Source organism: Musa acuminata, chromosome BXJ2-5 (assembly GCF_036884655.1).
Source record: "Musa acuminata AAA Group cultivar baxijiao chromosome BXJ2-5, Cavendish_Baxijiao_AAA, whole genome shotgun sequence".
NCBI classification, from domain to species: Eukaryota; Viridiplantae; Streptophyta; class Magnoliopsida; order Zingiberales; family Musaceae; genus Musa; species Musa acuminata.
The window spans coordinates 16093998-16106024 of NC_088342.1; positions in this window are offsets into that span (position 1 = coordinate 16093998).

The following is a 12027-nucleotide window of genomic DNA, read 5'->3' on the forward strand; positions in this document are numbered from 1 at the left end:
TTAGGTAGGGTGAGAGGGCTCGAGTAGGAAATGGCTACCCATGGATGGAGTCGAGAACTCATCACGATGTGGAGCCACCATTGAGTTAAACCTCATATGCACTATGCTAGGGTACGACGTTTGAGCTTCTGTTTCTTATTTTGTATTGATATGCCATTGATATACTTCAAAATGCTTCACATACCATTGATATGTTCCGAAATGTTCCATTTGTCATTGATATGCTCCGGAACATCTCGTACGCTATTGATATGCTTCAATTACTCTATGCTCTATTGGTTATGAACCAAATATGTTTTGAATGACATGACACATGATTTTGTATCTAATGAGATGGTATCCTTGAGAAATCTTGTATTCTACCTTGCATTATGATATCTTACTTGTTTGAAACCGTTCCTTTTGTTCTGAATATGCTTTGTCACTTGCTGAGCTGTTTTTAGCTCACTCCGTTGTTAAATAAATCTTTCAGGTCAGCTTGTCACTCTTTGAGATGTTTGAATTGGGTTGGGGCAGTGGAGAGCTATTCAGAATTATGGGGCAAGTCTTGTTGGTTATTATGTTATTGTTATATAAGCATATTTTGTATGAAATGAAATGTTGTCGATGAATCGAAATGGATATACTGTGTAAAAGTGTTAGAAGATCTCTCTTATTTGGAATTTCATAATGTTAAGTCTAATTTATGATGATATGAACTTATTATGAATAGTTGAAGTTCTGATTGTATAATTTATTTAGCTTGTGGATTTATAAATGTTGTTCATGTTTGTCAAGTTGGCTTGGGTTGCCATAAATGTGAATTATCGAGTGATGTGATATATGATTATAAACTGCACAGGTTTTATAGATGTGAATTTCATAGAATGTTTTTCAGTGTCCTCAAATGTTAGTTTGGATCCTGGATTGATTTGTGTTGAAAAACTTTAAATATCATGGATATTTTGAGGGGCGTGATAGGTACCATCCAGATTGGGCGGTGGTATTGCCTAGTGTCAAGTGTCAAGCGGTGGTACCACCCAGTAATGGTGGTGGTATTGAATCTCGGATTTTAATGATGAAACCAATTGATAGTGTTTATGATTTAATGTATATTTTGATTGATGCAGGATGCTTCGATTAGGATGAGACAATTAAAGTAGGAAGAATCATGTTGGGCCAGAGGAAAATATGTCAGAAGATTGGACGTCGGACCGGAGGATCGGTCGACATATCGACAGAAGGCTTTGGGCCATGGATTCGGGCTTCAAGCCAAGAAGAGTGGATATTGCGCTAAGGATATCAGAGTGTTAGAACCCTTGCAGATTCTAAACTTGGGGTTGATCTCTTTAGGGGATCGGCCTCCTTGGAACTCTATAGGGGTTCCTCCCTCCAAGTTCCTGCTCAAAGGCTGCAGAAAAGATTCATCTATTGCTTACTAAAAGAGATGGAATACATGGCTATTTATAGGGCTTCTAAACCCTAACTCCTAATAGGACTCCTACTTAAGACTCTTACTTCTAACCAACTCCTAATAGGACTCCTACTCAAGACTCCTATTCCCTTACAACTCCTAATTCTTCTCTAAGAAAAACCTCCTACATGAATGCCCCTCTCAATTAGGACTCTCCTAGCTAGAGTCCTAACAGAATGTCCCTCTCAATTAGGACTCTCCTAGCTAGAGTCCTAACCGTTTTACATGAATGTCCCTCTCAATTAGGACTCTCCAAGCTAGAGTCCTAACAGACCCGCCCTCTTCAAATCAGCCTTGTCCTCGAGGCTGATGATTTATGAATTCTGGGAATTTGATCTTCAAGTCGTCATAGTTCCCCCAAGTGGCATCTTCTATTGGTAGGTTCGTCCACTGTATTAGCACTTCATTAGTGGGTCGTCGTCGTCAAGTCACGATCCATCGATCAATAATGGCACTTGGCTGGGTCTGGAGTTCTCTTTGGGTAGTCATATTTGGTGGGTGGCTTTGGGCTGTCTCCAAGCACCTATTTAAAACTTTCGTCTAGCTATTGGTTTATGGGTGATATGTCGTACTCCTTTCTAATTTAGTACCCTGCATATGGAATAACTTTGTCCAAAATCTGCTCTTGAAATTGTAAGTAGAATTTGTCACAAGCACAATGCGTCCCTTATAGCATAATTCTTTTGAGTCCCGATTGTAATGAGCCACGGAGCTTGGTGCTTCCTCTAATTTTTTTTGTATCTTACTAGTCTCCGAATCTTCCTACCATTCCATCTTAATATCCTCAAGGAAGTCGTTGGTTGGAAGTAAAACGACCGAAAATTCAGCTTGCTCAGGTAGCTGCGAAAGCGCATATGCAACAATATTATCTTTCCACCTTTTGTAAGTTATTTCATAATCAAATCCAAGAAGTTTTGTTACCCATTTTTGCTGCTCAGGGGATGATATCTTTTGCTCCAAAAAGTACTTGAGGCTTTTATGGTCGGTTTTAATTTGAAATCATCGACCAATCAAGTAGGGTCTCCACCGCGTTGCTGCGCGCACAATGACGAGCATCTCCTTATCATATGTTGACTTATTTTGATAGGAGGGAGATAATGCCTTGCTAGTGTATGCGAGTGGTCGACCATCTTGCATGAGAATGGCTCCAATTCTGACTCCAGATGTGTCGGCCTCAATAATGAAGGGTCGGTTGAAATCTGGTAGTGTTAGCACCGGCGTCGTCGTCATGGCTGCCTTAAGTTTGTTGAAGACAGTGGAGGCTCTGTCCAACCATTGGAGGACATCTTTTTCTAGTAAGGAAGTAAGTGGTACACTGATCTTTCCATAGTTTTTCACGAACTTGCGGTAGTAGCCTGTTAAACCCAGAAAGCCATATAGCAATTTTATGTTTCTCGGGGTCGGCCAGTTTTGCATTGCTCCAATTTTGAAGGGGTCCACCATCACACCTTCCTCTGATATGATATGCCCAAGATATCCCACCTTTTGTTGAAGAAAGTAAAAATTTCTAGTGACCATTGTGTGTTCGAAAGGCGGTTTTCGGTATGACTTCTTCGTACACTCGTATTTGATAATACCCGGATCAAAGGTCCATCTTTGTGAAGATTTGTACTCCCTTTCATATAGCAATTTATCTAGTACTGGAATAGGGTATTTATCCTTGATGGTTATGCCATTGAGAGCTCGGTAATCAATGCATATTTGCCATGTTCCGTCCTTCTTGTGTACAAGTAGCACCGGTGAAGAGTAGAGGTTGCAACTCGGCCGAATAACTCCTGTTTCGAGCATCTCTTTTATAATCCTTTCTATTTCATCCTTCTGGAGATGTAGATACTGATATGGCCAAGTATTTGCTGAAGATTTGCCTGGAAGAATCGTTATACAATGATCATGTCGACGGGTGAGAGGTAGGTTACACGGTTCGTCAAATATATTTGAAAATTCAGCAAGCAAAGGAAGTAGATTTGGATCTTCAAATTCTATTGGCTCTTCCTTAGTTTGCTGCTCAAGTTGTACCAAAAATCTGCTGCATGCCTTATGCAAAACATTCTCCATTTGTTGTGTGCAAATCGTTGTTATGTCGCCCCCACGTTTCCCGTGCAATGTCACCTGTTTCTCCTTACTGTAAAATTTCATAATTAGTTTCATAAAATTCCAGAAAATATCATCTAATTTCGTCAACCATTTAATTCTGAGCATGGCCTCATGATCATCAAGAGGGAGAAGGAAGAAATCTGCAATTATCTCTTGGTCCTGCAGCAATAGTTTCTCCTGCGGGCGCCTACGATCACAATTCAAAATCCGCCCGTCGACGACCTTAACATCAAACCTGCTGCAATTCTCAATAGGTAAGGCTATCTGGATAGTAACCTTACTATTTAGAAAGTTATTAGAACTGCCCGTGTCGATGAGAACAGTGATCGGTTGTTGTTTGAGAAGGCCTCCAACTTTCATTGTTTGCGGGTTTGAGTAGCCGGCTAGTGCATATACCGTAACTTCAGTCGGTTGTGGCTCTTCTTCTGCATCTTCTTCTTCATGTTCAAGGCTCTCTTCTGGATGTTCAATGAACTCTTCTTCTATTGGTTCAATCATAAGAAGTGTCCCTTTACTACAGTGATGCTCATGGCTCCACGGCTCGTCACAATGCCAACATAACCCCTTCGCATATCGCTCCCGAAGCTCTTCTCCTGTTAACCTCTTTGGTGCAGGGACTTGGTCGACAGTAGGGGGGACTGAGTGCTTCAATATTACTGGTTGAGGAGCGACCCTAGTCCTCCGAGCTTCATGGTTCAATTGCTCCTCTTGATGTCGTGCGAAAGAGATGGCTGCCATAAGCGTGTACGGTTGTCGCGCTTTAACTTCTCCTCGGATCTCCGGCTTCAAGCCCTCAATGAAGGTCCTCAATAGCTGTTTTTGAGACCAATCATAATTTTGATTAGATAATCTTTCAAACCTGGTTTGGTACTCCTGAATGGTGGAGGTTTGTCGGATCTTTGCTAGTTGTTCGTCAATATTCTCGTAATCGGTTGGTCTGAAGCGAATCAGCAGTACTTCTTTGAATTGTCGCCATGAAAGGACTCCATAAGTATGTTCAAACCAGTCAAACCACTGTATAGCATCACCTTCAAGATGTATAGCTGCAATTTTCACCATAGATACATCCGCGGTTTTGTGGTACCGAAAATATCGCTCCGCGCGCAAGATCCAACCAATCGGGTGTCCTTCTTCCCATCTAGGGAAGTCCACTCTCATGCATGGATAGTTGGGGTTGGTCATAGAGCCTACCCTCCCTTGGAAGTCATCTCTTCGGGCTTGGTGTGATTGGGCAAGGCTCTCTCCTTGATATGATTTCTTCGGGCTTAGTGGTCGGCCCAATCTGAGTTCGGTAAAGAGCGTCCGAATCTTATCCTCCATTCGCGCCTCCAAGGCTTCGAATTTAGCATTGATTGCCTCCTTAGATGCCATAGTATATGGCCCCAAATCAATGATGTTAAGATCTCTCTTTTGCTGTTGGGTTAAAGGCATGTATAGGTTGAGAGAAGTGATGGTCGAAAGTGTTGGTGGATTGGTGGATGTAGGCTGCGGTTTAGGCTTGTTTTGTGGCTGTATTGGGTGCAGTTTGAGGGTGTGGTTTGGTAGAGTTTTAGGGCTGTGGATGAAAGTTTTGGATCTATGGTAGAAGGTAGCAAAGGTTTGACAGAAATCCGTGGAAGTTGCAGCAAGTATGTGCTGTCTTGTAAGAGTAGAATTGTCGTCGAAGAAACAATGGTTTCTCGACGTAATTTCCACCAAAAACTTGAGAGAATTGAGGAGGGAATTGATAGTAAAATCACAGTTTATATGACAGCAAGGATATCTAATTTAATCAAGAAAATTTTGGCAGTATAACAGCAAGGAAATTGGTGCAAGTTGCAATTGCAGAATTATCGTCGAAAAATTTCAGCGGGATACGATGAAAATTTGCAGCAACATAAAATCATTTTTAGAGATGAATTTCTTAATAGATCAATCTTAGATGGAAGCTAAGATGATCTATGAAGTGTATAAGAAATTTCATTCAAAAAAGATTGCAAATAGATGGGTTAAGGCAACGATATGCAGCTGAAATTTTCTGCAGCATAGATTTTCAAGTGCAGCAGATTGGACATAAAAGATCAGTAGTTTATATTGAGAATTTTTCGATGAAACCAAAGGGAAATCTACTGTTAGGAAGTGTCAAAGATGTCATAAAAATTTCGTAGAAATTTGGATAGAAAAAGCACAGTAGCAAGATCAAACAGATGGATGGCTGTAGAAGGGCAACGAGACGCCAAGAACGCTGCTCTGATACCAGGTGTTAGAACCCTTGCAGATTCTAAACTTGGGGTTGATCTCTTTAGGGGATCGGCCTCCTTGGAACTCTATAGGGGTTCCTCCCTCCAAGTTCCTGCTCAAAGGCTGCAGAAAAGATTCATCTATTGCTTATGAAAAGAGATGGAATACATGGCTATTTATAGGGCTTCTAAACCCTAACTCCTAATAGGACTCCTACTTAAGACTCTTACTTCTAACCAACTCCTAATAGGACTCCTACTCAAGACTCTTATTCCCTTACAACTCCTAATTCTTCTCTAAGAAAAACCTCCTACATGAATGCCCCTCTCAATTAGGACTCTCCTAGCTAGAGTCCTAACAGAATGTCCCTCTCAATTAGGACTCTCCTAGCTAGAGTCCTAACAATTTTACATGAATGTCCCTCTCAATTAGGACTCTCCAAGCTAGATTCCTAACACAGAGTTGTTGAGTCAACTAGCCAATTGGGCAATAGGTTGCAAGAGAGGACGATGCGCAGAAGAATCGGACGAAGCATCGAGGGACCAATGAAATGCCGGACAACATGATTAATGCTTAGTATTAATTGTCTAGATCAAAGTATGTTTTACATGTGCAGGATTAACTACGATAGCAAGGCATGAAGAAAAATGAAGTCCCGGAGTCAAGGACGCGATTTCGTTGTGAGTTCGAGAGTTCGTAGGAAGTCCGGACGTTCGTCGGAAGTTTTGTCGGAATCAACCGAGAAGTCTTGGAGCTTGCCAGAGAAGCTCGTCGGAATTCTCCAAGAAGATTATCATGAACTCCAGGAGCTTATTGGGAGTCCATTGGAACATTGCCGAGAGATCGTCGGAAGTTCACCGGAAGCTCGCTGGAAGAAACCAAGACATAGGGACTTGTTTAGCTCAACAAATGTCTTAGATTTCATACTTAGCACCTAAGTGGGTTTGGATTTAGGCCAACCCAATTAGAGGCCAGCTGGGCCCATGTAAGAACTGTGTTGGGCCCAATGAAAAGGCCTAAACAGTGCCCTAAGAGGTGGCACCGTCGTGGAACAGTCTCCGAGATTGTATTAGGCGGTGGTACCACCCAAACACAACCTCCGAGAGAGACTACAGGCGATGGTACCGCCTAGTGTCAAGCGCCCTAGTGTCAGGCGGTGGTACCGCCCAATGCAGTGTCAGTGTCAGACTAACACTGGCGGTGCTACCGCCTAGCACAGGCGGTGGTACCGCCCGGACCCAGGAAACCCGGGATGAGATGTTTTTAGGCTCTAAGTTTGAATCAACTTGAAGCCTATAAATACCCCTCTCATCCCTGGTTAAACAAACACAAGCATAGAGAGTTTAAAAGTGAAGAAACGCTGTAGAAATCACTTGAAAAATCCCTCCTCTAGCTTAAACATAGATTTCTATTTAGAGAGGAGAGTGAGTGCTTGTAAGGGTTGTCTCCTAAACCCGGTAAAAGGAGAAGAGGGGTGTAAGAAGGAGGTTGATCTTTGCCTATTAAAGAAAGATCGATAGTGGATGCCGGTGGCCTCGACGGAAGAGGAATCGACGGAGTGGATGTAGGTCACGACGACCGAACCACTATACATCAGTTTGTATTTACTTTGAGTAATTTACTTTTATAGCAAATACTCTCTCCTTCTAACTGTGCTTTTACTACGCTTACACTCGCATAAGCTTTCAAGCTATCTTTACGAAATGGTTTTCATCGGAAACGATTTTATCATACGAAGGTTTTTTGAACCAACATAGTTTTTACCGCTACACTAATTCGCCCCCCCCTCTTAGTGCTGACCCTGTTCCTAACAATTGGTATCAGTGCCTTGTTTTCTAATTTGGTTTAATACCTAAATAGAAATGGTACTTTTCGGCTTTCAAGAGGGTCACTCTCTCATTCGTCCTCCATTTTTTAATGGGACGGACTACATTTATTGGAAAACTTGAATGAGAGTTTTCTTGGTTTCATTGAATCTCGATTTATGGCACATAGTCGAATTTGGTTTTCAAAGGTCTTCTCTTCCAATGAAACATTGGAATGATTTGGAGAAGAAAATTTTTTCTCTAAATGCAAAGGCTATGAATGCCTTGTTTTGTGCCTTAGATAAAAACGAATTCAATCGGGTTTCTTTGTGCAAAACGGCTTTTGATATTTGGTACATTCTTAAAACCACACACGAAGACACTAGTAGATTAAAAGTTTCAAAGATTAATCTTTTAATGCATGATTTCGAATTATTTCATATGAAACCAAGCGAAACTGTTGTTGACATGTACACCCATTTTATGGATGTCGTCAATAGTTTAAAAGCTCTTGGTAAAAGCTTTTCGAATTTTGAACTCGTTAACAGATTTTAAGATCTCTTTCTAAAAATTGAAATATGAAAGTAACGGCAATACAAGAATCAAAATATTTGAACTATTTTCCAATTGAAGAATTAATTAGGTCTTTAATGACCTACGAAATGACTAATGTGGCACTTGACGAACATGAGAACCACCTTCCAAAGAACAGGAAGGATTTTGAACTTAGAACAATTGAAGACCACTCGAGCATAAGTTCAAGTGATGGTGAACTTAAACTACTCATAAAATTTAAAAAGTTCATGAAACAAAAATTAAAGAACAAAAGAAACGCAACTACTTGCTATGAACACAAGAAAAAGAACATAAATTAGGATGAATTAAGCTCCTCCGAAGATGAGGAGAAAATCAACAAAGGCGAGGTAGCAAACTACGCCTTAACGGCTTTCTACAATGAGGTAAACAACTCAAACAAAACTCCTTTAATTTATTTCGAAATTACATGATGTTTTTCATGAGTTATTTTTAATTTAGTTTAGAATAATATTTTTTATGAAAATTACATGTTTAAAAATAAAAATAGAAAAAAAATATATGATCATGCTCATAATTTTTAAAATGATAATAAAAATTACATGTTTTATGTTAATGGAATAAAATATTAGATTTAAATCTAATGATCATATGTATGTTTTTTCAAGAATAAATAATGTGTATCTTGATGATTTCCAAATTTGAGTGAAACCATGCTTGATGTCATAATGAAAATATTAAGAAGTTTGATATCATGCTTAATGATGATGCATGGCTTTTGTAAGGAAAACTAAGCATGAAAAGTTGATTCACCTAAAAAGAAAAATGCATGACTACAACAAACAAAATGATCTTGATGGAAAATGCTCTATGAAATCAATTTCGATGATGCATAATGATATAATTATGTAATGAAAATATTAAATATTTTAAAACCATGTTTTGATGTCATGCATAATGATCATGCTTAATAAATTTCGAAATTATGCATAATAATTTTTAAGTAATTTATGGTTTATTGATTTTGATGTTTTTTATAACGAAATTTATTTTTTGATCCTAAATGATTGATGATATATATATATATTTGGCATAAAAAGGGCAAAGGCATGCTTGCATGAAACAAACTAAAAAGAGGAAAGCTTTCTCTTAGAAAAATTTCTCTACTTTATCGATTTTTCAAAAAGGAGAGATTAATGAATCTATTTGTATCACTTTTGTGAATCTCTTGAAAATGATTTTGATTTGATGATTTGATGATTTAAAATTGAATAAATTTTTATCCAAATCATGATCTTGATTCCTTGATACTTATAAATTAAGATTTATTATGAATCAAGATTTTTATTAATCGATCTCCTAAGATTTTCTTTTGATTATTTAAGAGGAGATTTTTTCAAAAGAAATCATGCCTTTTGTTATTCACATGATCTTATCTTTCATCATATAAGTTTTATGCAATTCCTTGTATTCATGAAATGTTTATCTCATCACCCAATTAATTTTTCTTGATATTCTTCATGTGATGATATGAATTTATGCATGAAATACAAATGAGAAATTATGATCATGCATGATAGGATGTAATGAAATTTGACAATTAGATATCATCATGATATGAAATATTTATGATTTGGAATGATGCATGCAATACTTATGATTTTTATGATGTTTGTGATGAATAGCATATGATGTGAATCATGATCAAAATTATTTTAATTTGATTTCAACATTTATCTCAATTATGACATTTTGAAATAAGAATGACACTTTATCGTTGTCATAATTTGGAAATTGTTGTAAAGGGAAAGAGAGATACAAAATTGTATTCATCCCTTCTTTTTGACAATGACAAAGGGGGAGATAGCTAGCTTGCACAAGTCAAGGAAATGTAAAAAACTTGCAACTTGCACATTGCTAAAGGAAGCAAGAATCGCTAGCTTGCACACTTCAACAAGAAAGCTATCTTGCATTTGCTTTCAAAATATTGCTAGCTTACATTTTCTAAAATGATGTAAAAATTTGCTAGCTCGCATGATGTAAAACTTGCTATCTTGAACATTACCTAAACTTGCTAGCTTCCAATCTCAAGAGAAGCAATATTGCTATCATGCTTATATCAACAAGCAAAACATGCTAAACTTACACATCTAGTAAAATTTACAAACTTGCAAAACTCAAAATTTTTGCTAGCTTGCATGATGATAAAACTGAAGATTATGTTTATTATGCAATAATTTGAACTTGTATGTCCAAATATTTGAAAGTGACACTTCTCCTTTTTGTTGATGACAAAGGGGGAGAAGTATGATGTTATGCATAAGTTTATAATAATATGTTGTTTGGATTTTTGAATCCAAGAGTTTATATAAATATGACATATTGATAAGGGGAGTTTGTTTAAACTCCGGGAGTTAAGGTTAACTCCGTCATCAATTGGTTGTCATCAGAAAAAAGGGGGAGATTATTGAATGGAATTTTGATGATGAAACCAATTAATAGTGTTTATGATTTAATTTATGTTTTGAGTGACGCAGGATACTTCGATCAGGATGAGACAATTAAAGCAGGAAGAATCATATTAGGCCGGAGAAAAACATATCAAAAGATTAGACATCGGGCTGAAGGATCAGTCGACGTATGGACAGAAGGCTTCGGGCCATGGATTCGGGCATCGGGCAATGAAGAGCAGATATTGTACTAAGGATATTGGAGTTGTGGTGTAAACTGGCCGACTAGGTAATAGGCCGTAAGAGAGGATGATGCGTCGAAGAATCGGACAAAGCATCGTGGGACCAATGACATGCCGGACAACATAATTAATGCTTAGTATTAATTATCTAGATCGAAGTATGTTTTATTTGTGTAGGATTAACCATGATAGCAAGGCATGAAGCAAAATGAAGTCCCAAAGTCAAGGATGCGATTTCGTTGGGAGTTCGAGAGTTCGTCGGAAGTCCGGACGTTCGTCGGAAGTTCTGTCGGAACCAACCGAGAAATCTCGGAGCTCGCCAGAGAAGCTTGTCGGAACTCGCCAAGAAGATCATCATGAAGTCCAGGAGCTTGTCGGGAGTCCGTTGGAACATTGCGGGGAGATCATTGGAAGTTCACCGGAAGATCACCGGAAGCTCGCCGGAAGAAACCAAGACATAGGGACTTGTTTAGCTTAGCAAATGTCTTAGATTTCATGGTTAGCATGTAATTGGGTTTAGATTTGGGCCAACCCAATTAGGGGTCAGCTTGGCCCATATATGAACTGTGTTGGGCCCAATAAAAAAGCCCAAACAGTGCCCCAAGAGGTGGCACCGTTGTGGCATAGTCTCCGAGACTGTCAGGCGGTGGTACCGCCCAAACACAGCTCCGAGAGGCTATAGGTGGTGGTACTGCCAGTTTGGGTGGTGGTACCGTCCAGTGTCAGGCGGTGGTACCACCAGACTGGGCAGTGGTATCACCTAGTATAGTGTCAGTGTCAGACTGACACTAGCGGTGGTACCGCCCAACGTAGGTGGTGGTACCGCCCGGACCTAGGAAACCCGGGATGAGATGTTTTTAAGCTCCAAATTTGAATCAACTTGAAGCCTATAAATACCCCTCTCATCCCTGGTTAAATAAACACAAGCACACAGAGTTTAAAAGTGAAGAAACGCTGTAGAAATCACTTGAGAAATCCCTCCTCTAGCTTAAACTTAGATTTCTTTTTAGAGAGGAGAGTGAGTGCTTGTAAGGGTTATCTCCTAAACCCGATAAAAGGAGAAGAGGTGTGTAAGAAGGAGATTGATTTTTGCCTATTAAAGGAAGATCGATAATGGATGCCTGTAGCCTCGACGGAAGAGGAATCGGCGGAGTAGATGCGGGTCATGACGACTGAACCACTATACATCGGTTTGCATTTACTTTGAGTAATTTACTTTTATAGCAAAC